Source organism: Pan troglodytes, chromosome 3 (genome assembly GCF_028858775.2).
Source record: "Pan troglodytes isolate AG18354 chromosome 3, NHGRI_mPanTro3-v2.0_pri, whole genome shotgun sequence".
Lineage (NCBI taxonomy): Eukaryota > Metazoa > Chordata > Mammalia > Primates > Hominidae > Pan > Pan troglodytes.
The window spans coordinates 119,150,054-119,176,829 of record NC_072401.2 but is presented as its reverse complement, the minus strand read 5'-3'; the positions used below and the strand labels follow the sequence as shown (position 1 = coordinate 119,176,829).

Sequence of the window (26,776 nt, the reverse complement as noted above, 5' to 3'; positions counted from 1 at the left end):
AACACTGACAGGGAGGGTTTATAGACAGAAAAAGGAACTGAGGTACAGAAAGAGTTTGACTGGTTACTGCTTGGCATTTGCTTTATTTGGACATAGTGTGATGAGGCATTTACTTTATATATTTGCATTGTATTAGTCCATTTTTATGCTGCTGATAAAGATATACATGAGACTGGGTAATTTATAAAGAAAAAAGGTTTAATGGACTCACAGTTCCATGTGTCTGGGAAGGCCTCACGATCATGGTGGAAGGCAAAAGACATGTCTTCCATGAGGGCACACAAAAGAGAATGAGAGCCAAGTGAAAGGGGTTTCCCCTTATAAAACCGTCAGATCTCGTGAAACTTATTCACTACCATGAGAACAGTAAGCAGGAAACCACACCCATGATTCAATTATCTCCCATTGGGTCCCTCCCACAACATGAGAGAACTATGGGAGCTACAATTCAAGATGAGATTTGGGTGGGGACACAGCCAAACCATATCATTCTTCCCTGGCCCCTCCCAAATCTCATGTCCTCAAATTTCCAAACCAAATATGCCTTCCCAACAGTCCCCCAAAGTCTTAACTCATTTCAGCATTAAGTCAAAAGTCCACAGCCCAAAGTCTCATCCAAGACAAGGCAAGTTCTTTCTGCTTATGAGCCTATAAAATCAAAAGCATGTTAGTTATTTCCTAGATACAATGGGGGTATAGACACTGGGCAAATACAGCCATTCCAAATAGGAGAAATTGGCCAAAACAAAGGGGCTATAGGCCCTGTGCAAGTAGGAAATCCAGCAGGGCAGTCATATCGTAAAGCTCCAAAATGGTCTCCTTTGACTGCACGTCATCTTGCATGCAGGTCATGCTGATGCGAGACGTGGGTTTCCATGGTCTTGGGCAGCTTCACCACTGTGGTTTTGCATGGTACAGCCTCCCTCCCAGCTGCTTTCACAGTCTGCCATTAAGTGTCTGTGGCTTTTCCATGCACATGGTGCAAGCTGTTGGTGTACCATTCTGGGGTCTGGAGGACAGTGGTCCTCTTCTCACAGCTCCACTAGGGAGTGCCCCAGTGGAGACTCTGTGTAGGGGCACCCACCCCACATTACCTTCCACACTGCCCTAGCAGAAGTTCTCCAAGAGGGCCCTGCTCCTGCAGTAAACTTCTGACTGGACATCCAGGCATTTCCATACATCCTCTGAAGTCTAGGTGGATTTTCTCAAACCTGGATTCTTGACTTCTATGCACCCACAGGCTCAACATCATGTGGAAGCTGTCAAAGCCTGGGGTTTGCACTCTCTGAATCCATGACCTGAGGTGTACCTTGGCCCCTTTTAGTCATGGCTGGAGTGGCTGGGACACAGGGCACCAAGTTCCTAGACTACACACAACAGAGGGATCCTGGTCCTGGCCCACGCAACCATTTTTTCCACCTAGGCCTCCAGGCTTCTGATGGGAAGCCCTGCCTCAAAGGTCTCTGACATGACCTGGAGACATTTTCCTTATTGTCTTGGCAATTAACATTCAGCTCCTTGTTTTTTATGCAAATTTCTGGAGCCGGCTTGAATTTCTTCTCAGAAAATGGGTTTTTCTTTTCTATGGCATCATCAGGCTACAAATTTTCTGAACTTTTATTCTCTGTTTCCCTTTTAACACTGAATGTTTTTAACAGTACCCAAGTCACATCTTGAATGCTTTGCTGCTTATAAATTTCTTCTTCTAGATAGCGTAAATCATTTCTCTCAAGTTCAAAGTTCCACAGATCTCTAGGGCAGGGGCAAGATCCTGCAAGTCTCTTTGCTAAAACATAGCAAGAGTCACTTTTACTCCAGTTCCCAACAAGTTCCTCATCTCCATTTTAGCCTGAATTTCATTGTCCATATCATTATCAGCATTTTTGTCAAAGCCATTCAACAAGTGTCTAGGAAGTTCCAAACTTTCTCACATATTCCTATCTTCTTCTGAGCCCTCCAAACTGTTCAAACCTCTGCCTGTTACTCAGTTCCAATGTTGCTTCCACATTTTTGGGTATCTTTACAGCCTCCCCCGACTCCACTGATACCAATTTACTGTATTAGTTAGTGTTCATGCTACTGATAAAGATATACCTGACATTGGGTAATTTATACAGAAAAAGATATTTAATACACTCACAGCTCCATGTGTCTGGGGAGGCCTCACAATCATGGTGGAAGGCAAAAGGCAAGTATTACATGGTGGCAGACAATGGGGAATGAGGACCAAGTGAAAGGGCTTTCCCCTTATAAAACCATCAGATCTCGTGAGCCTTATTCACTACCATGAGACCAATATGGGGGAAACTGCTCCCATGATCCAATTATCTCCCACTGGGTGCCTACCACAACACAAAGGAATTATGGGAGCTACAATTCAAGATGAGATTTGGGTGGGGTCACAGCCAAATTGTATCAGACATGACCTGGTCAGTTGGCGGCCTGTAATTGGCTGAAACTCAGCTATTTGTTACAAGGATATACTTGTTAAATTGCAGTTTAGGAATGTATGAATACAGGGATTTGGAGTTCAGAGGCAGCTTTTGGCCAAACTTAAATTAATTTAGCATAATATTAGGCTGGTGCAAAAGCAATTGCAGTTTTTGGTATTACTTTTAATAGCAAAAACTGCAATTGCTTTTGTACCAACCTAATATATTTATTGAATTTATTGAATGCCTACTTACTATATGCCAGAAACGATGGTAGTTGCTGGAGATTTTTTAGTAAGTAAAAATATAATGCCCCCTTTATTGGATGTCAGAATCACCATTGAGGAAATCGTTTGACAGTGTCTTTAAAAGTGTGCTAGATGAGAGGTGGGAGAGCTCAAGTTTTGGTTCTGAGTTTGCACCTTCCTAAAACTGGAAGTTACAAACCAGTTTGTGGAGTAGGTTGGGCCTTGATATCTTAGGCAAATGTATGCATTAGTTTTCCAAATTAAGAAGCCAAGTCTATGAATCAGATGTGATAAATATTTCATATATGATGTAGAACAATCTTTTTCTTTATAAACAGTATAATAATGTTGATTTTCCTTTGGTCCTGTGTTCTTTGACAAGTCTTCAAGAATGTTAAGATAGAACAAAATTCCATTTTGTGGGAGACTATCCACACAGTCACAATGTGGGCTGGACTTATTTAATGATCTGGAGCTCTGAGGTATGCAAACTATTTATTTAGATATCTAATTTGCATTTTAAGAGAAAAAAATGAATTTTCTTTAACGCCCTTAGAAGCATGGTTTCAGAAGACTTATTTTAGTGCAGTTTAATTTTAAACTCCTTTTTCTCATAAATTTTGGGAAACAGATTAATTAGACATTTTAAACTCCTTTAAAGGTTTTAATACAGACACGTTTGCTCTACATTTGAAGAAATTGGTCTATATGCAGAAAATGGCATTGATGAGGAATAACTCTGGAAATTTAAGATACAGAGTTGATCCTTGAACCACACAGATTAGAACTGCAGAGATCCACTTGCATGGAGTTTTGTTTTGTTTTCAATAAACACAGTTGATTGTCCACATTGGCAGGTTCTACATCAACAACAAAAGCAGATCCAAAATACAGTATTCATGGAATTTGAAACCCTCCTCAACGGAATGTTGATTTTTGTATTTGCAGCTTCTGAAAGGTTGACTATGAGACTTGAATATATATGGATTTTGGTATCTGCCAGCAGTTCTAGAACAAATCCTCTGCAGATACTGAGGGACAACTGCAGTTATTTATTTCCTAACAAACTTGTTTTCCAAGTAACAATATCATGAATGTATTTGCTTTGGAAATTTTAATTTGTGACACACTGACACCATCTGGCTCAATAAGACAAAAAGTCCTAGGAAAGAATAACTTACCAATGTTATTCTTGAATGATTTTAAATAAAGTGAGAACATAGTCTTAAGTGACAAGAGTTGACAAAATAATGTTAGAGAAATGAAGCCTTTAAGGTAACATTGCAGGGCTATACAAACAGAAGGATCTATGTAGATCTAAAATTTAATACATAGAAAAAGTTATATCTTATGTGAATGGTGCTTATTGGGGAGTTAGAATTGCAATGAAAGACTCTCAAAGGGAAAAAAATACCCTTTAAATAGCAAAATATAAACAAAGAAGATACTTTAATATTATTGCCAGAAGCACTGTTGACATTTACATCTGATGAGTTCAAAAAGATTTATATACCTCAATATTTAATTTCACAGATAATTATATAAAATACCATCTTAGATAAGCATATTAAAAGTATTTATACTGTTTAATTATTTCTGAGTTTTATTTTTAACTTTCTTAAATTATAGTTAAATGCTAACATATTTCTACATATTAATATATACTCATTTTTTCCTCAATTACCATATTAAAAGTAAAATATGACCTCAGTTCTTTAATACCAACTTTTCTTATCACTTGGCCTTGGCAAGTATTTTGTTTTTACTTTCCTGATTTTTCATATAAACAATAAATGTGACCCACCATAGTGTTTAGTAACAGCCTTAAATTGTATGGAAAAAAATTAAAAGAATAAATTAGATTATAAATACTTATTTTCAGTCTTAAAAATTGATATCAAACTAAGTACTTAAGGTATAGTTTGCTGCAATTGTATATTTATTGTTGTATTAAAGAACAGAAATAATAAGGTACTGGTCAGAATTCTTTTGGTTGTTAATAATGGTAAAAAATTCATAACTCTAACTAGTCAAAAGTACACACTTTTTGTAGGTATTGCCTACAGCAGCTGAGGTGCAAAAGTGCCCCTCAGGTAAAGGGATGTAAGTGGACATCAACAGTATTAATCATATATAAATATGTAAAAAGTATAAGAATAGTACATGATGCCTTGTGTGATAGACTATATCATACTGGACCTTAGTGTATTCATGCTTCTTTGTATCCACATCCTTTGGTAGTCCTCTCCCACATTGACTGGGCATGGCCATGGGACTTGTTAAATGGGACCATAGCAAAAGTGACCTAAATAAAAGTGAGAAAAATTCTTACCCCTCAGGAATTGTTCTTTATTCCTAGGAATACTTCTACGATTATGTGAAGAAGCCTGGGCTAGCCTGCTGAAGGATGAAAGACCATGTAGAAAGCAGCCTCAGCTATTCCAGTTGAGTCACCAGACGTGTGAATGAGATGATCCTATACATCAGCCTCAATTTAGTTGCCTTTGCCAGAATTTCTCAACCAAACCTAAGTATTATGAAAAGTAATAATTATTTGTTAAATTTGACCAATACATAGTACATCTTGGGGTGGATTGTTACCAGTTAGCCAACACTAAGTGGTATACCATGTCATGCTATACTTATTTCTTTTCCTTAGGAAATTGACAAAGTGTTTTACTGATGTTAACTTGGAATGCATTTAAAGACAAAAAAAGGAAAACCTTAATCCAACATTGACATTTCATTCCTGCATCTTTAATGGTTTGATCAGAATAATCAGTGACTCATAATTATAATGGATGCATAAGTGGGCACATTTTGATATTAAAAAAGTGAGGTAATATACATATTACTAAATATGATAATGCTAGTAATTTTCCTACTCAACTTATGTTTAAGGACATGTCACCAATAGTGGTATTCAACTTCATTTGAAATTCAAAACATTAAAGTTAATTTTTAAACATTTTTATTGAGTTGAAGCTAGAGAGTTGAAGAAAAAATAAGAAAATTAAGATTTCACTTCATATACATGTAATGGATGTATTTTGTGGTAATGCAGTTTTAGTGCTAGACCACTATGAAACTAGTAAGATATTGGTTTTAAGTGTTGATCTAGTTATTTTGAACCTATAGCTTTGAAAATGCATGAAGCTCATTTTAACGTAAAATACATGGTTTTAAGATTAATTCTTCCTCATATTGCATTCTTTCCTCCCTCTACCAGTTTCCTTTCTATAGGTATTTGTATATATATTGACTCTTAGACAAATTGAGTAGATATTATATCTGAGTCAACAAATGTGTATATAGACACATGAACACTAAGAAAGGATATTAACATTTCTAAAATACGTCAGATGTACTGACATAATAAAATTCAAATTTCCATGTCACTTAAGAAAAATTTTATTTTTATTTTAAAAACATGGAAATAGATTTCCAAATGAATTAGCTAACCTGTTGGTCACATAATAATTTAGTGGGAAAACCAGGTCTCGAATCAGGTATTCTTATTGTTCAAGTCAATTTATTCCCAGAGAAGTCATGCTCACAGGTTTATTTTCTATCCCCCTTTGTTTCTCAAGTGTTACACAATATGGGTATTGATTCATAATCCTTTACATTTTAATAAATATTTAATGAGTACACATATTTATACTAAATCTATGCAATACATCAAACACACAAAGTGCTGATTTAAAACAAGAAAACTCACATTCTGTTAAACAAACTAAATATTTTTGCTCCCAGGTGTATGGTCTAGTTATCCTACTTTTATTCTGTAAGAATACATCCACATGAAATATTTGCATACGTTCTTGTATGATTTTAATATTCAACTCAAATAATTTAACTGAAATACTTATTCCCTAGAAAGATTAAAAGATGTAGAGAATGACAAAAAATGTCATATCTTGGAGTCATTTCTAGTACATTTTTAAAGATAGGAAGAAAAAATTAAAAGTAGACATGTAAAAAACAGAACATGTTGGTAGCCTTAGGAAAGAAATGATCGCAACATAAACTAAAATGAAACTCCTATCTGGGAGAAAAGTAATTTAGCTTCATGAACAGCTGCTTCTCAGAGGGTCAGGCATATGAGCAATTAAAATTAAACAAGTTGATTTTAATATGCCTTAGTAACTGTGATTGATATTACAGAGCCGTTGTTGACTATACATCAAGAAACAATTTAGGATCCAGTTTAAAATAAAGTTTATAATCCTTGTTTAATGGATTTTGGTACCTCAGGCAATACAGTGCTGTAAAAATGATTAAAATGTGCCCTGTCTCTGTGTAATCAATAAAACCTCTCTAAAATTAGTTAGGATCCAAAGACTCCTCAGCAGCCTTGGCAGTGCTGCGTCTGTAGAATTGCAAATAAGCCATCTATCATTATTTCCATATACAAGGTTCATTAGACACCTCATTCTTTATCTTATTAGCACCAAAGTCAGCTAAACAATCAAATCAAAAGGTCACCTTTAACAACACTGAATTAAGCCACAAGATACATCAAGACATTATTAATACAATGCACTAAAATGCAATGGTAAGAATATCTAGAAGGCCAGTGAAGGGTTATCATAAAATAACTGAAATTATGCACATTTGTAAGTTAGAGATACATTTATTCTATTATGGAAATTTGGAAACAGGCAGAAACTTGATAGTTGCCTTATTTAAAGACATTTTCTTTGTAAATTCTGAAATTAAATTTCTATTGTTTATAAAAGGATGGATAAAATCAATAACTTTAGAGTTATTTTTAATTCTTTTAGGATCATGAATCATATATAAGCACATACGTTTTCTGAAATTATTTACTTTTTGAAATTAATTTTTGTCACTAACGTTTTATAACAGGGCTTGCACTTTATTTAAAGCAGTCAATGCTTTCAAAGGCATTTTCAAAGGCATTTTATGATTTATATAGCAAAAGAAATTTGAAGTTTAGCTTTTATATACATTAAAGTTCTAGCCACCTAGTAGTGAATTTTAGTGAAACTGCCTTTAAGTGACACTTAGAAGTGCATATATGTTCTGCAAATGTGCTAAACTTCTCACCTAGTATTAAGTTTATCATATAAATAAAATTATATCTCAATTAACAATACCTTTTTATACATTCATTACTCATAACTTAGTTTTTTTTAAATTTAATATTATTCTAATTATATATACTCAGATAGACTTAGTGGTCAATAGCAATTAATGCCTACATCCATAGTAAGGATGTATGTTACATGCTTACTTCAATCTGATGTTCTTTAATTCTCTTATCACAGTGCATACTAAATTAATAAAAACATATTTCTATTTCTCTTGGATCAACTTGGGGCCTCTAAGAAAGTGTTTTAATCATAGTCGAGGATGACCAAAAATCTCTCTTTGAATATAACACTTCCACTTAATACTTTGTCACTGACATGTGTATGATGATGAATATGATTACTCATGATGTGACAGTTTTCCATGAAGCTTACAGCTTTTGTAACTCTCCCCAAGTCAGCACTGTAGCGTTACTGCCATCATTATGTTTATTTCCCCTTGGTACTTACAGATCGAAATGTTTCCCTCCGGCCTTCTCCAAATGCCCCATTCCCACTGCCACTGGAATATATCACTATATTATGGAATATATACTATATTATGTAAATCATAATAATGTAAAAAAGAGTTTGTTTTTCATTTCCTTACCACACAGGACAGCATATTGAAAAAGGTAGGAGACAAAATGTAACTTTCTATGCTGATATAAAGAATGGTTAGGAAAGATATCAAAGGAGAAGAGAGGGAGAAGAAATTTAAAGAAAAGATATTGACTGTCAAAGCACTGAAGTGTTTAAAAGAAGGACGAGAGGCTTCACATTCTTTTATTTTTCTTCAACTGTTATTTTAGATATGGGGGTACATGTGCTGATTTGTTACACGTGTCTATTGTGTGATGCTGAGGTTTGGGGTATGGATCCCTTGTGGGGTATTTTTTCACCCCACACCCCCTACCTCCCTCCTGTGTGTAGTAGTCCCCAGTGTCTATTGTTCCCATCTTTATGTCCATCTGTACTCAATGTTTAGCTCCCATTTGTAAGTGAGAACATGCAGTATTTGGTTTGCTGTTCCTGCATTAATTCACTTAGAATAATGGCCTCCAGCTGCAATGAGACACCATCTCACACCAGTCAGAATGGCTATTATTATAAAGTCAAAAAAACAATAGATGCTGGCAAGGCTGCAGAGAAATGGGAATGCTCATACGCAGTTGGTGGGAATGTAAATTAGTTCAGCCATTGTGGAAAGCAGTTTGGAGATTTCTGAAAGAACTTAAAACAGAACTACCATTCAATCCAGAAATCCCATTACTGGGTATATACCTAAAGGAAAATAAATCGTTCTATCAAAAAGACACAGGCATTCGTACGTTCATTGTCTGTTCATTGCTGCACTATTCACAATAGCAAAGACAAGAAATCAACCTAGGCACTCATCAATGGTGGATTGCACAAAGAAAATGTGGTACTTATATACCATGGAATACTATGAAGCCATAAAAGGAGTGAAATAATGAAATCGTTCTTTGCCGCAACTTTATTAAACTTGATTTAGATCATTTTGGAGAATCAGAGCATGAAAAGCATTATCACTATCAATAAGCCGCAATTCATAATAATCGAAATCAGTTAAAAATATAAAAAGGCAGAGCTATAGGACTTTCAGTTTTTGTTGTTATTTGTTTTGTTTTTCTTTATAGGATTTAAGACTTGCTTTAAGGAAGATAATTTGTGCTCTTTGACTGACATGTTGCTCTTTCCTGAGATCCATTATATAGCATGATGACTCTAGTTAATAATTATTGCATACTTGAAAATTGCTAACAGAGTAGATCTTACATGTTCTCACCACATACAAAAATATGAATATGCTAATTAACTTGATTTAATGATTTCACAGTGTATTCTTATGTCCAAACATCACATAGTACACTGTAGATATACACAATTTTTCTTTGTCAAATATTCCTTAATAAATCTGGAATAAATAAATAAAATTAGAGTAAAATATTAAGAAGAGTTTATTATACATTGAGATTATAGTATTATGGTACTGGATCTAATAATTCAAATTACTAGAAAGGGTTGGAACATTTCTCATTAAGTACTTTAGTTGTTTGAGTAAAGTTAAAGGAGCTAAAGACTTTTTAGACAGTATTAATCTTTATGATAAAAAAATCATGACTGTGATAACACAAAAGTTCATTATATTTTCTTGAGGTAAATGACTGGTATTATTGATAATAAACCTAGGAAATAACTGCATATCACAGAGAACAGTGCTGGACTTATTTCAGCTGCTTGTATTGGTTGCTTTTTTAATGGACACATTTCCTGTACTGGGTCTAAGGCCTACAGCTTCCTCTACTCTCACCTTAGAACAACTCCAGTGGTGTAGAAATATTTGATCCCAAAACCATGTCCTTCGGTCAGCTCCTTCTGTGAATGTTTTAGGATCAAAATAATGCTATATTTCTACCATATTTGGGCAAGCCAGTCTCTTTTCTGTGATTGCTTTTTGGACTTCCAGTTGCATATGTTTAACTGAATATATTTCGATAAAAGACCAACCTTTGTTTTTTGTTCGTTTGTTTGCTTGTTTTGAGATAGAGTCTTGCTGGGTCACCTAGACTTCAGTGCAGTGGTGTGATCTTGGCTCACTGCAACCTCCGCCTCCTGGGCTCAAGCAATCCTCCTGCTTCAGACTCTTGAGTAGCTGGGATTACAGGTGCACGCCACCATGCCCAGCTAATTTTTGTATGTTAGTAGAGATGGGGTTTCATCATGTTGGCCAGGCTGTTCTTAAACTCCTGACCTCAGGTGATCTGCACGCCTTGGCCTCCCAATGTGCTGGGATTACAGACATGAACCACTGTGCCCTGCTGATTAACCTATTTTGAATGTTAGCCTTGTGAATTGTAGTTTAAGGGTAACATATGAATATCTCCTTCTTGGTGCATGAAATAAAAAAACAAAACAAAACTCTATTTCAAAATTTCGGGACAATTCTCTCTTAAATAATAAGATTCAAGGATTTTCCTTTTTCCCAATCTCCAAATTCTAATTATTACGATTTATTCTTACAAAAATAAACGAAAGTCATAGATTTTGCTTATTTTGTGGGTCCGGTGGAGTTGACAGATGATTTTCCACAAAGTTATGGGTAGAGCACTTACATTTTCTCTTCCATCAAGATAATAAAATTTAGTAAGTCTCATTAATTATTCGTGCTTTTTAAACCCAATGCTTTTTACCAAAGTAGTGAGATGATTATTATTATATTTAAGATAATTACAGAGCAGAATGTGTTTTAATGCTTGGGCAATTAATAGCACATTTTCAGGGTCAGCAAATGCTGCCAAGATGCATGCATTCATTCCTGCACTCTGTGGAGTAATACCTAGCGGTCTCTAGAGATTCTTATGAGTGAAAAGATGGTAGAACCTAATTTTTCAAATGAGTGCTTCTCTACCATTTTGGATTGAGAACAATTAAAATCCGATTAGGTATTAATGTATGCATCTTTCTTTGTTTTCTTTTTTTAAATATGGAGTCTTGGTCTGTCACCCAGGCTGGAGTGCAGTGGCTCTATCTTGGCTCACCGCTACCTCCACCTTGGGTTCAAGCAATTCTGGTTCCTCAGCCTCCCAAGTAGCTATGAGTACAGTTGCGTACAACCGCACCTGGCTAATTTTTTGTATTTTTAGTAGAGATGGAGTTTCACCGTGTTGGTCAGGCTGGTCTTGAACTCCTGACCTCAGGTGATCCACCCAGCTCGGCCTCCCAAAGTGCTGGGATTATAGGCATGAGCCCCTGGCCCATCCTGCATCTTTCAATTTTTTTGTTTTTGAAACCTTAAGGAAGGAAGAGTGGGTAGCTAAACAGCTATGATTCCTTTTCTTGAAACTGCAGGTCTAATCTTACGTAAACAGAAGGAAGTTTTCATAGTGAATAAAACTATTTTACATAATTTGTTTAACTTTCTAGGTTTTAAAATTTTTAGCATGAAATAATCAACAATACTCAACGAAACAAGAATATTATGAAAGTACAGATTCCAGAATAATCAGACTTTGCTACACTTGATTCATTTATTCAGTTGTTTGCTTTCTTGGGTGATGTTGTTGTTAAGGTATTTTTAAAGGTCTTTAGTTTATGTAATTATTTATATGGGAAACTACTTCGTATCAGTTTATGGAGACATTTGTCATTCTTCTACATGGCTGCAGAGTACTCTGTCATACAAATGTACCATAATTCATTATCTTCTATGGTGGGGCAATTTGCTTGTTTCCAGTACTTTGCTGTCAATAATTGAATTTGTGTACTTAAAGTATTGTATTTCTAGCCATGTGATTGCCTCTTCATCTGTAACAAATTATCTTAACTAGTGCATTAGAACAAAAATGTTTACTACCTCTTCTTTTTGTTGCTCAGGATTTCAGGTGTGGCTTACCTCAGTAGTTCTAGCTGAGACTCTCTCAGGTGTTTTCAGCCAGATATTGGCCAGGATACAAGTACCTGAAGTACTGCCTGGAATGGTGGGTCCACCTCCCTAGCGGCTCCCTCACACAGCTGTCTAGCTGGTGTTGGCTCTTGGCTAAGGCCTCAGTTCCTTGCTGTGATACCGTCTCTATAGTGCTGCTTGTGTGTCCTCATGGCTTGTGGACTGAGGAAGGTTGACTGGGGTGTGATAAGAAGAAAAGTGGAGAAAATATACTTATCTTTTCTGTATCTTAACTCACCTATTGCCATGCTATTCTTTAATTCAAAAACATGCATAAGATACTATGAACCTATGCCAGATGGTGGAAATAGCAAAATAAATGACACAGCTCTTGCCTTTAAGTGCTTTCCAGTGTAGTAAGATAGGATGGCATATAAGCAAATAAACATAAAGCAGAATCCTTAAAATACATCTTTATAAATTTATTAAGTATATTTGGTTTTGTAAAATTAACTATTACTGAAGCATATAGTGGTAGTTCCTATTTTTTAAAAGTAAATCCCAAAAACTATGAAGTTAGCATAAAAATTTTAGTTTTTCTTCAGATATTTTAAAATTGTTTCAAATACATTTATACTTTTGGTGTAGAATTTCAGAATCCATACACATGTTTAGAATCAGAAGTCTCCAGCCCATTAAGGATGTTTATTCATCTCCATAAAAACCAGGGATATCTTCAGCCACAATTTCTAAACATAATGGGAAAAAATCTATAACATTTTATCGTTGTTCTTTTGTGTTTTCTTGTAATTAAAATACTTTTTATTAAGCGATAACATGCATACAGAAAGGTGTACTTACTGTGTGTAGTTCAAGAAATTTTCCCAAAGGAAATAATCCATCTGACCAACAGATCAAGAAACAGAACATTATCAACAATCAATATCCCCCTTTCACCCTCTTTTGATCATTTCCCCTTCCCAAGAGTAATGATTACTGTGAGTTCTGTTTGTTATAAACTAGTTTTACTTGTTTTTGATTCTGTTTAAAAGTTTTAAAAATTTTTTGTTTATTATTTATGTGCCAGGCAATGTTTCAAGTGCATTTATGTATTGTTTTCTTTACTTCTCCTTTTTTTTCCTTGAAATTTTATTTTGAGTACATTTCCAGGATGTGCAGGTTTGTTACATAGGTAAACATGTGCCATAGTGGTTTGTCACAGGTCATCCCATCACCTAGGTATTAAGCCTAGCATCCATTAGTTATTCTTCCTGATGCCCTCCCACCCCACCACCCCACCCTGTGTCCATGTGTTCTCGTCATTCAACTCCAACTTATAAGTGAAAACATGTGTTTTCTGTTTCTGTGTTAGTTTGCTGAGGAAAATGGGTTCCAACTCCATCCATCTCCCTGCAAAGGACATGATCTCATTATTTTTTTTGACTGCATAGCATTTCATGGTGTGTCTATATATATATGTGTATATATATATATATACACATATATACACACATATATACACATATATATACACATATATACATACATACACATATAAATACATATATACATATATATACATATATACATATATACACATATATGTAAAATCTACCATGGTGTATATATATATAAAATATATATATTTATACAAAAATATAAATTATACATAATTAAAATATACCATTTATTATATATAATAAATAAAATATACCATTGTATATATATTTTATATATGGTATATATACATTTTATATACATAGTATATATACATTTTATATACATAGTATATATATACACATTTTATATATGGTATATACACATTATATATGGTATATATATATTTTATAAATATATATATATATTTTATATATATGGTATATATATTATATATGGTATATATATATTTTATATATATAGTATGTATATATTTTGTATATATGGTGTATATATTTTATATATGGTGTATATATTTTGTATATATGGTGTATATATTTTATATATATGGTGTATATATATTATATATGTGTATATATATATATTTTATATATGGTGTAAATATATTATATATGGTGTATATATATTTTATATATATGTGTATATATATTTTATATATATGTGTATATATATTTTATATATATGGTTTATATATATTTCATATATATGGTGTATATATATATTTTATATATATATGGTGTATATATATATTTTATATATATATGGTGTATATATATTTTATATATATGGTGTATATGTATATGTATATTTTATATATGGTGTATATATATTTTATATATATGGTGTATATATATTGTATATATATGGTATATATATTGTATATATATGGTGTATATATATTGTATATATATGGTGTATATATATTGTATATATATGGTGTATATATTTTTTATATATATGGTGTGTATATATATTTTTTATATATATGGTGTGTATATATATTTTTATATATATGGTGTGTATATATTTTATATATGGTGTGTATATATTTTATATCTAGTATGTATATATTTTAAATATGGTATGTATATATTTTATACTGTGGTATAAAATATACCATGGTATATTTTATTTATATATAATTTATATTTTATTTATTGATATAATAATTTATATAAATTATTTATTGATATAATAATTTATATAAATTATTTATTGATATACTAATTTATATGAATTATTTATTGATATACTAATTTATATAAATTATTTATTGATATACTAATTTATATAAATTATTTATTGATATACTAATTTATATAAATTATTTATTGATATACTAATTTATATAAATTATTTATTGATATACTAATTTATATAAATTATTTATTGATACACTAATTTATATAAATTATTTATTGATACACTAATTTATATAAATTATTTATTGATATACTAATTTATATAAATTATTTATTGATATACTAATTTATATAAATTATTTATGGATATACTAATTTATATAAATTATTTATGTATATAATAATTTATATAAATTATTTATGTATATAATAAGTTATATGAATTATTTATGTATATAATAAGTTATATAAATTATTTATGTATATAATAAGTTATATAAATTATTAATGTATATAATAAGTTATATAAATTATTATTTATGTATATAATAAGTTATATAAATTATTATTTATGTATATAATAAGTTATATAAATTATTATTTATGTATATAATAAGTTATATAAATTATTATTTATGTATATAATATTTATATAAATAATTATTTATGTATATAATATTTATATAAATAATTATTTATGTATATAATATTTATATAAATAATTATTTATGTATATAATATTTATATAAATAATTATTTATGTATATAATATTTATATAAATAATTATTTATATATATAATATTTATATAAATAATTATTTATATATATAATATTTATATAAATAATTATTTATATATATAATATTTATATAAATAATTATTTATATATATAATATTTATATAAATAATTATTTATATAATAATTTATAGAAATAATTATTTATATAATAATTTATAGAAATAATTATTTATATAATTTATAGAAATTATTATTTATATAATAATTTATAGAAATAATTATTTATATAATAATTTATAGAAATTATTATTTATATAATAATTTATAGAAATTATTATTTATATAATAATTTATAGAAATTATTATTTATATAATAATTTATAGAAATTATTATTTATATAATAATTTATAGAAATTATTATTTATATAATAATTTATAGAAATAATTATTTATATAATAATTTATAGAAATAATTATTTATATAATAATTTATAGAAATTATTATTTATATAATAATTTATAGAAATTATTATTTATATAATAATTTATAGAAATAATTATTTATATAATAATTTATAGAAATAATTATTTATATAATAATTTATAGAAATTATTATTTATATAATAATTTATAGAAATTATTATTTATATAATAATTTCTATAAATTATTATTTATATAATAATTTATAGAAATTATTTATATAATAATTTATAGAAATTATTTATATAAATTATTTAGTTATATAATAAATAATTATATAAATTATTTATTTATATAATAAATAATTTATATAAATAAATAATTTATATGAATTATTATATAAATAAATAATTTATATGAATTATTATGTAAATAAATAATTTATATGAATTATTATATAAATAAATAATTTATATGAATTATTATATAAATAAATAATTTATATAAATAAATAATTTATATGAATTATTATATAAATAAATAATTTATATGAATTATTATATAAATAATTTATATGACTTATTATATATATAAATTATTTATTATATAAATAATTTATATAAATCGTATAACAATATTTATATAAAGAAATATTTTTATTTATATAGATATTTATTTTATATAAACATTTTAATAATTATATAAAATATTTTATATAGAAATTTTAATATTTATATAAAAATTTTTATATAAATAATTTATTAAATAAATAGTTTATATTTATAATTTATATAAATATATAAATAAGTTATATATTTATATAAATAATTTCTATAAATATATGAAAATAATTTATATATTTATATAAATTTATATTTATATAAAAAAATATATTTATATAAATATATATTTATATAAAAAAATATATTTATATAAATTTATATTTATATAAAAAATATATATTTATTTATATGTATTTTTTGACTGCATAGCATTTCATGGTATATATATATGTAAGTATAATATATATATACCATGTGATATATATATGTGTTTTTGTGTGTGTGTGTGTATATATATATATATCACATTTTATTTATCCAGTCTATGATTGATGGGCATTTATGTTGATTTTGTGTCTTTGCTACTGTGAATAGTGCTGCATTGATCATATATGTGCATGTATCTTTATAATAGAATGATTTATATTTCTTTGGGTATATACTCAGTAATGGGATTGCTGGATCAAATGGTATTTCTGTTTCTAGGTCTTTGAGGAAACACCACACTGTTTTTCACAATGGTTGAATTAATTTACGCTTGAGTAAAAAGCATTTTACTCAACAGCGTAAAAGCACTCTTTTTTCTTCACAAGCTCACCAGCATCTGTTGTTTCTTGACTTTTTAATAATCACTATTCTGACTGGTGGGAGATGGTATCTCATTGTGGTTTTGATTTGCATTTCTCTAATGATTAGTGATGTTGAGCTTTTTTTCATGTCTTTGGCTGCATGAATGTCTTCTTTCAAGAAGTGTATGTTCATGTCCTTTGTCTACTTTTTAATAGGGTCTTTTGTGTGGTTTTTTTTTTAAATAAATTTGTTTAAGTTCCTTGTAGACTTAAGATATTAGACCTTTGTCAGATGAATAGATTGCAAAAATTTTCTCCCATTGTGTAGGTTGTCTGTTCACTCTGATGATAGTTTTTCTGTTGTGCAGAAGCTCTTTAGTTTAATTAGATCCCGTTTGTCAATTTTGCTTTTGTTGCAATTGTATTTGGTGTTTTCATCATGAAATCTTTCCCTGAGCCTATGTCCTGAACTGTATTGCCTAGGTTTTCTTCTACTTTTTTTTTTTTTTTAATAGTTTGGGGTTTTACAATTAAGTTTTTAATTTCTCTTAATTTTTGTATATGGTATAAGAAGGAGTCCAATTTTAATTTTCTGTATATGGCTAGCCAGCATTCCCAGCAACATTTATTAAGTAGGGAGTGCTTTCCTCATTGTTTGTTTTTGTTAAGTTTGTTGAAGATCAGATGGTTGTAGGTGTGCAGTTTTATTTCTGAATTCTCTATTTTTTTCCCCTTGGTCTATGTGTCTGTTCTTGTACCAGTACCATGCTGTTTTGGTTACTGTAGCCTTGTAGTATAGTATAGTTTGAAGTCAGGTAGCATGATGCCTCCAGCTTTGTTCTTTTTGCTTAGGATTATTTTGGCTATTCCGGTTCTTTTTTGGTTCCATGTGAATTTTAAAGTAGTTTTTTCTAATTATGTGAAGAATGCCAATGGTAGTTTAATAGGAATAGCATTGACTCTATAAATCACTTTGGGCAGTATGGCCATTTTCACAATATTGATTCTTTCTATCTATGAGCATGGAAAGTTTCCCCATTTGTGTGTGACCTCTCTGATTTCTTTGAGCAATGGATTGTAGCTCTCCTTGAAAAGGTCCTTCACTTCCTTTGTTAGCTGTATTCCTAGGTATTTTATTCTTTTCATAGCAATTGTGAATTGGAGTTCATTTATGATTTGGCTCTCTGCTTGCCTGTTGTTGGTGTAGAGGAATGGTAGAGACTTTTGCATTTTGATTTTGTATCCTGAGACTTAGCTGAAACTGTTTATCAGCTTAAGAAGCTTTGGGATGAAGTGATGGGGTTTTCTAGGTATAGGATTATGTCATTTACCACAAAGATAATTTGACTTCCTCTCTTCATTTCTTTCTCTTGCCTGATTGCCGTGGCCAGAAATTTCCTGTTACATTGAATAGGAGTGGTGAGAGAGGGCCTCCTTGTCCTGTGCTGGTTTTCAAGGGGAATGCTTCCAGCTTTTGTCCATTCAGTACTATATTGGCTGTGGGTTTGTCATAGATGGCTTTTATTATTTTGAGGTCTGTTTCTTCAATACCCAGTTTATTGAGAGTTTTTAACATGAAGGAATGTTGAATTTTACTGAAGGACTTTTCTGCATCTGTTGAGAAAATAATCTGTGCTTTGTCTTTAGTTATGTTTATGTAATGAATCACATTTATTGATTTGCATATGTTGAACCAACCTTGCATCTTGGATATGAAGCTGACTTTATTGTGGTGAATAAGCTTTTTGATGTGCTACTGATTTGGTCTGTCAGTATTTTATTGATGATTTTTGCATCAATGTTCATCAAGGATATTGGACTGAAGTTTTTTTTTTTTTTAATTTACTGTATCTCTGACAGGTTTTGGTATCAGGATGATGCTGGTCTCATAGAATGAATTAGGGAAGAGCCCCTCCTTTTTAATTTTTGGAGTAGTTTCAGAAGAAATGATACCAGCTCTTCTTTGTCATGCTGGTAGAATTCAGCTGTGAATCCATCTTCTCCTGGGTGTTTTTTGGTCAGTAGGCTCTTTATTACTTCCTCAATTTCAGAACTCATTATTCATCTACTCATGGATTAAATTTCTTTCTGATTCGGTCTTAGGAGGGTGTATGTGTCCAGGAATTTACCCATTTCTTCTAGATTTTCTAATTTATATGCATAAAGGTGTTTATAGTGTTCTCTGATGGTTGTTTGTATTTCTGTGGGTCAGTGGTGATATTGCCTTTTTCATTTCTGAGTATGTTTATTTGATTTTTCTCTCTTCATTAGTCTAGCTAGTATTCTGTTTTATTATTTTTTCCAAAAACTAGCTACTGGATTTGTTAATTTTTTTGAAGGGTTTTTGGTGTCTCTCTCTCTTTCAGTTCAGCTGTGATCTTGGTTATTTCTTTTCGTCAGCCAGCTTTGGGGTTCATTTGCTCTTTGTTCTCTAGTTCTTTTAGTTGAGATGTTAGGTTGTTAACTTGAGATCTTTCTATCTTTTTGATGTATGCATTTAGTGGTATAAATTTCCCTCTTAACACTGCTTTAGCTGCAACCCAGAGATTCTCGTACATTATCTTTTTGTTCTCATTAGTTTCAAAGAACTTCTTGATTTCTGCCTTAATTTCATCATTTATTCAAGAGTCATTCAGGAGTAGACTGTTCAGTTTCCATGTAGTTGTGTAGTTTTGAGTATATTTCTTATTCTTGAGTTCTAATTTGATTGCACTGTGGTCTGAGAAACTGTTTGTTATGATTTCAGTTCTTCAGCATTTGCTGAGGAGTGTTTTACTTCCGATAATGTAATCAATTTTAGAGTAACTGCCATTAGGCAATGAGAAGAATGTGTATTCTGTAGATATCTATCAGGTACACTTGATCCAGGGTTAAGTTCAGGTCCTGCGTATGTTTGTTAATTTTTTCTCTTGATGATATGTCTAATATGTTAGTGGGGTGTTAAAATCTCTCACTAGGATTGTGTAGGAGTCTAAGTCCCTTTGTAGGTCTCTAAGAACTTGCTTTATGAATTTGGGTGCTTCTGTATTGGGTGCATATATGTCCTTCTGAGGTTCACTTATCTCCATATGTAAACGTGAAATAATATTATCTTCTCTGCCCAATGTCCACGTTTTTTGAGAACAGTATATGTAAAAAGAAGAAATAAGAAAATGCAAATATCAAAATGTCATACAAGTTAAGGTAGTTATCCTATTTATAATTTCTGTCTAAATTTTCTCTAGTATATTCCTGTTATGATTTGGCTCTGTCTCCCCACCCAAATCTTATCTCAAATTGTAATCCCCATGTGTCAGGGTTGGGACCTGGTGGGAAGTGACTGTATCATGGGGATGGTTTCCCCCATGTTGTTCTCATGATAGTGAGTGAGTTATCATGAAAGTTCAGGGTTTTGAAGTGTTCAGCAGTTCCCCACTCACTCTGTCTCTCTCCTGCCACCATGTAAGGTGTGCCTTGTTTCCCTTTGCCTTATGCCATGATTGCAAGTTTCCTGAGGCCTCCCCAGCCATGCAAAACCGTTAATCAATTAAACCTCCTTTCTGATAAATTACCCAGGCTCAGAGAGTATCCGTATAGCAGTGTGAAAATGGACTTATACAATTCCTTCAAATCTATGTATGCCCTTAACATAATGCTCATTTTTTTAAAAGTCAAGTTTTTTGAGGCATAATTTACACATATACTTTCCCTTTTTAGGGAATCTTGATTTTTACACAAAGCTGTTTGACATGGGGAAATTAATTTCTCCTCTTGGCCTCCAGTTTTAAGATCTTTAAAGTAAGAGGAAGGTGGCTAGAAAATTACAAGTTTCTATATTATCTTTCGGTACAATTTAGTTTTCTGAAAATATGGTTAGGAAGAGTTAGTTGAAGTGGGAGAGACTCTGGAAGCTCTACCATCATAATTTTAAAGAAAAGTGCATTTACATGTCAGTTTATTTAGATAAATAATAACTAAGAAATACAAGGGGAAGTAGAATGAACTGTTATGTTTTATAATAGGTACAATTGATTTTCTATAAAAAGAAATTTCTTAAGGTGATAGCTTATTTACCTACATAGATGAATTCAATCTTTCTTTGATTCAGAAACCTCTGGAATATCATAAGTCAAATTCTTGCTAAAAACTTGCAATGCAATTCCAGTTTCTATGTAAATAATAATGTTCAAATTCTTTGACATGGCATGTGAGGCACATTTTGTCCAGTTTTCCATTCCTGATTTCCTGCTTTCCATTCTAAAGCTCACCCAAATCCACCCTCCATGGCACCTCTGAAATAGTTGTATGATGCTGCCTCACGAATCATGTTTTGTGGCTTCCTTTGCCTGAATGCTCTTCTCTGCTCACTCCTCAAAAGTTTATTTTAGAATACCTTTCCTCTAGGAAGATACTTTTTTGATTGTTTTCTTTCTTTCCTTTATTTATTTATTTATTTATTTATTTTGAGACGAAGTTTCACTCTTGTTGCCCAGGCTTGAATGCAATGACGAGATCTCAGCTTACTGCAACCCCTGCCTCCCAGGTTCAAGCAATTCTCCTGCCTCAGCTTCCTGAGCAGCTGAGATTTCAGGTGCGCACCACCATGCCCTGCTAATTTTTTGCATTTTTAGTAGAGACGGGGTTTCACCATGTTGGCCAGGCGCGTCTCGTACTCCTGACCTCAGGTGATCCACCTGCCTTGGCCTCCGAAAGTGTTGGGATTACAGGCGTGAGCCACCGAGCCCAGCCTGATTGTTTCCTACAATAGATTGTGAGCATTGGGCTCAGCCTCGCTGACTGAATCAGTAGCAAATTGGATAATGCTTGGCCAATATTTGACATATAATGTACATTTGATGACTAAATGAATATCTTTATTAAATACATTTTTATATTTTAGGCATTCTTTAAATAATTTCTCATTACTTTTTTTTTTTTTTTTTTTTTTTGAGATGGAGCCCCACTTTGTCACCCAGGCTGGAGTGCGGTGGTGTGATCTTAGCTCTCTGCAACCTCGGCCTCCCGGGTTCAAGTGATTCTCCTGCCTCAGCCTCCTGGGTTGCTGAGATTACAGGGGCCTGCCACCGTGCCCGGCTAATTTTTGTATTTTTAGTACAGACAGGTTTTCACCATTTTAACCAGGCTGGTCTTGAACTCCTGACCTCAGGTGATCTGCCTGCCTCCATCTCCCAAAGTGCTGGGATTATAGGCGTGAGCCACAGCACCTGGCCTGAATTTCTCATTATTTTGAATGTGAACTTCCTAGAAGTGACAGTGCTTCATCACTGATTATGTACATATATATTTATATTTAAGTTCATATTGTTAAAAAATAATGTGTGGTATAAGTACTAATCTCCAATAATTTTTATATGAGTTGAACATGCTTTTACGAAGACCAATGTTAAAAGCAAAACAAAATTATTAATTTTGCACCAAATGGCTAAAAATAAAGCTTTCTTTTTGATATGACAGAATGAAAACACTAGCTTTGCTAAGAGGATAAATTGCCCTTTAATAAAAATTTCTCTTTCTGCTATTTGATTGTTTTACTTGAACAACAATTAACAAAAGCTGATACAAACTTAACTAAAATAAAGAGATTAAGTTTGATCATGAACAACTGGGAATAAATATGCAATATTAATTGTATACTTTAGGAAAGAGATAAAGAGGAGTAATTAATATAAATATTTAAGGAATATTATTTAATAAACAGTAAAAATTTAAGGGATTTTATGTAAGGAGTATTAAAAAATAGAAACTCTTTCCATCCCATAGTTTTCAATGTAATGAAAAGTTATTTAACTTTATTTGCTTTTGTTCTGAAGTAATTCAACTTATTCATATATTTTTTGAAAAAAAAACAGATATTTAAGCACAGTGCTGCTGTCAATTAATATTGGAAAGCTTCTGCAAAAGATGTGCTTTCTTTTTAAGGCAGTTTGAAAATGCCTTTGATGCAGAATCAAAACAATAAGCACTGGCTCCATAGATCTCAGTATTTATTCATGACAACCTGACACATTAATTTTGAAAGCCTATGACAAATTTCTCCCAAGTACTATTTTCAAAAAGTTATGTAGAAAATGGTACATGTGCAACTCACAAAGATTAATCATGCTAAATATATTTAGAATTTATTATCATATTTCCTGTTCTTATTTTGCATGGATTATTACAAACTGTTCTCCTTCAGAACTCTTTAAGAGACTTCTATAAAATACTGACACAGAGGAAAGAAAATATGCATTTTGATATATTCACAATATGTTCAGAGCTTGTCTAAAACCCTTAGCCAGGCAATATGTTTGAGAATTAAAGTTTTGGTTAATGTTTGTTAGTTCCAATGAGGATTGAGAATTTCAGTCAGAAATTTATAAATTATATAAGACTTTCAAAGGGAGCTGAGACTAAGTAGGATTTAAGAATAAGAAGTCGATATAAGATCTGGGCATATTCATGATTGAATCAGAGAGAAAAAAAGAGAACAAAGAGGAATAGGAAGATTAGATAGAAAAACATATATATCTAACTCTGAAAAATTACTAGTGAGGATTCTTAACTCTTAAAATTTGGTGTTTTATACAGACATGGCCCTATCCTCATTAGGTATGAATTTGGTAAGATAATTTTAATGTATAAAATGTATGGGAGTACTGAATGAAGACTTAGAGTTAGATAAAATGTTTTAATTCTAACAAAGTAAATAGGCACATAATAAAGCATCTAATATTTCAGAAGGACTTATAGTAAGATAAGAAACCTCTCTACCCTTCCTTCCTTAGTAATGCTCTCAATTCGTGGAAGCATTTGCAAGCATTTTCCATAATGAATTACTTTGGTACTAACCTTCAAAACTCTATTATGTTTGATCAGTGATTTGTTTATTTGTCAACCGTAGGTCATGATAAGTATTGTTGTTTTTATATATTTTTTTCCAGCTTGTATTACATAATCACTTCTCTGTTTGGAACATCTTTTCTTCAAATATTCTGTATTTTGTTACCTCACTTCACTCAGGTCTCTGTTCCAATGTCACCTTCATTGAAAAGCTACTGCTCCCTATCACCCTGATTGACTTTTCTTGATTATACTTACCATTGCTTTACTTTATAAATTTGTCATATGTTTATTTACTCTCAGTCTCCCTACTAGCATGTATGTTTCATAACAGAGGCTATCTTTTTTTGTTTACTGATTATCTCTACTGTCTAGAAAAGTGTGAGGGACGTCGTAGGAACTCATTAAATATTTGTTAAATAAATCAGTGAATAAAGTGCCTAGAATAATGCCAGGTTTGCAGTGATGTTGATTAATGTTGGGTAATAATAATAATAATTATTATTATTATCATAAAATTTAAGAACTTTATAAGTCCTTGAGAATGTTTATTTTGTTCTGTGCACAAAGGTTATTTATCTTTATCACTCAGGATATGTAGTGTGTGTGTGTATGTGTGTGTGTTTGTGTCTGTGTGTTATATATTTATTCATTGTTATCCTCCTAACAGTGTCAATAGTGAAAATTCACTGTGAATAAAATGCCTTAATCATGAAACCACAATAATACCTAGTCCTGAGTGACAAAGGTTACCTGGAAATACGTTATAAAGAAAACCACTAAATTTATTATTGTCTTATAAAAATTTAACAAACTTGTATTTTGGAATAACTTAATATCTACGGAAAAGTGGCAAGGATAGTATGGAGAGTTCCTGTGTACCTTTCACCTAACTTCCCCTAATGTCAACGTGTTACATAACATCAAAACTAAGAAATTCATAGTAGTACAGTGCTATTAACTACAGACTTTATTTGGGTTTGGTCAGTATTTTTTTTACTAATTATCTTTTCCTATTCTAAGATACAATCTAGGATAACACATTCTGTGTTTACACATTTCTTCTTAATATCTCCTTTGTCTTCTCCAATCTATTACAGTTTCTTAGTTTTCCTTGTTCCTTATGATGTTGATAGTTTTAGAAGAGTTCTTGTTAGGGATTTTGTAGAATTTGAGTTTGTCTAGTGTTTTCTCATTGTTAGTTTGAGATTTTGGAATTTTGAATTACAAATTTTTGTAAGCAATGCATTATATTTAATGCTGACCATGTTGTAAAATTTAGAAAGATATTGTAGTATAATTTTAAACTTATCAGAAGACCAACTTTTAAAAATTCTCATTTCCTAAGTCAATAAATCCTTTCCATGCCAATCAATAGCACACGGGAATTAGAAATATATTTTTAAATTTAAATATGGATCTGGTCTTATGTCTGAAATTTTGCTTGTATTAAGGTATAAACAACAGTCAGTGTTTTTAAATTGGCATTGATACTTGTCATTTGACCTTTTGGAAGACAAACTTGCTTTTTTCCACTTCCTCCTCATCTTTTTTCTTCTTATTCATATTAGAAAATTGCTGTAATTTTTATAAACTCTACACAGCCTTAAGGCTTAGTGAAACATTTTTCTTTATAGCCTCCCACATACTTTCTATATTTGAACAAAACCTTCATTGCAATAACTAGCATTGATAAAGATAATTCTTATGGCAGTTTATTTGCTCATTTCTACCCTTGGTGTGTTTTTCTTAAGAGTCTAATTTTTAACATGTCATATTCTTGAAAACGTGTCTTTTAGTCAAGATATATATTTAGGGATTCTCATATTCCTAAGTTAAGGTAGATAGAAGTAACTATTTGAACTATGCAAACTGTTCCAGTGTGTCTATTGTCCTTAACTTCTAATGATACTTTCATAGCTACCAAGGGCATAGCCCGTCCTCAAATAACATTGTTTTGTTATAATGTTGATGAAAAAAAAAGTTCATTTCCTGCCGGCCTGGATCACTGTCTGTGTGGAGTTGAATGTTCTCCCCATGTTTGGGTGGGTTTTGTCCAGGTATTCCAGTTTTCTCTCATGTGCCAGCACCGTGCATGTTAGGTTCATTGGTGTGTCTAAATGGTCCCAGTCTGAGTGAGTGTGGATGTGTCCTGCAATGGGAGGGGATTACCACCTTTTATCTTGAGCTGCGAGGAAAGGCTGTGGCCACCCATGACCCTGAACTGGAATAAATGGGTTGAAAAATGAATAAATGAGTAAATACACATTATTGCAAAATAGAAATTTGTAAAGTATGCCATACTCATACAAACAGAAAACAATAAACAATGTGGTAAGAAGGCACTCAGGGAGCCTACCATATTGGATAGTTTGTTTTTGAACTGTGGTGGGAGGAAGTGTTGTTTACAATTTTCCCTTTGCAAACATTTATTCCTTGATATACCCCACCACCACTGTGACCGCCGTAACTCACTGATTCACCAACACCTGGATACATAATCATCTTACTTGTATTTATTAATCTTTCCTAAATGTATGTGTAGCTTACATTTATTTCAATGTTTAATATCAAGAATGATTCAGGTCTTTATTTAGAAGTTTGGCAGTGTTTTTATAAAGAAATATTCCATAGCAACTTAACTCTTGTTTATATCA

General features: G+C 31.4%; 1 long non-coding RNA gene across 1 annotated transcript in view; it reads left to right on the top strand.

The window, feature by feature from the left end:
- Positions 1 to 26,776, top strand: part of LOC107974383 (uncharacterized) — a 162,067-nt gene that overhangs the window by 107,674 nt on the left and 27,617 nt on the right. The window contains exon 5 of the long non-coding RNA XR_001717096.3: positions 5,040 to 5,124. This is a non-coding gene — a long non-coding RNA (uncharacterized LOC107974383). The remainder of the gene's footprint in view (positions 1 to 5,039; positions 5,125 to 26,776) is intronic.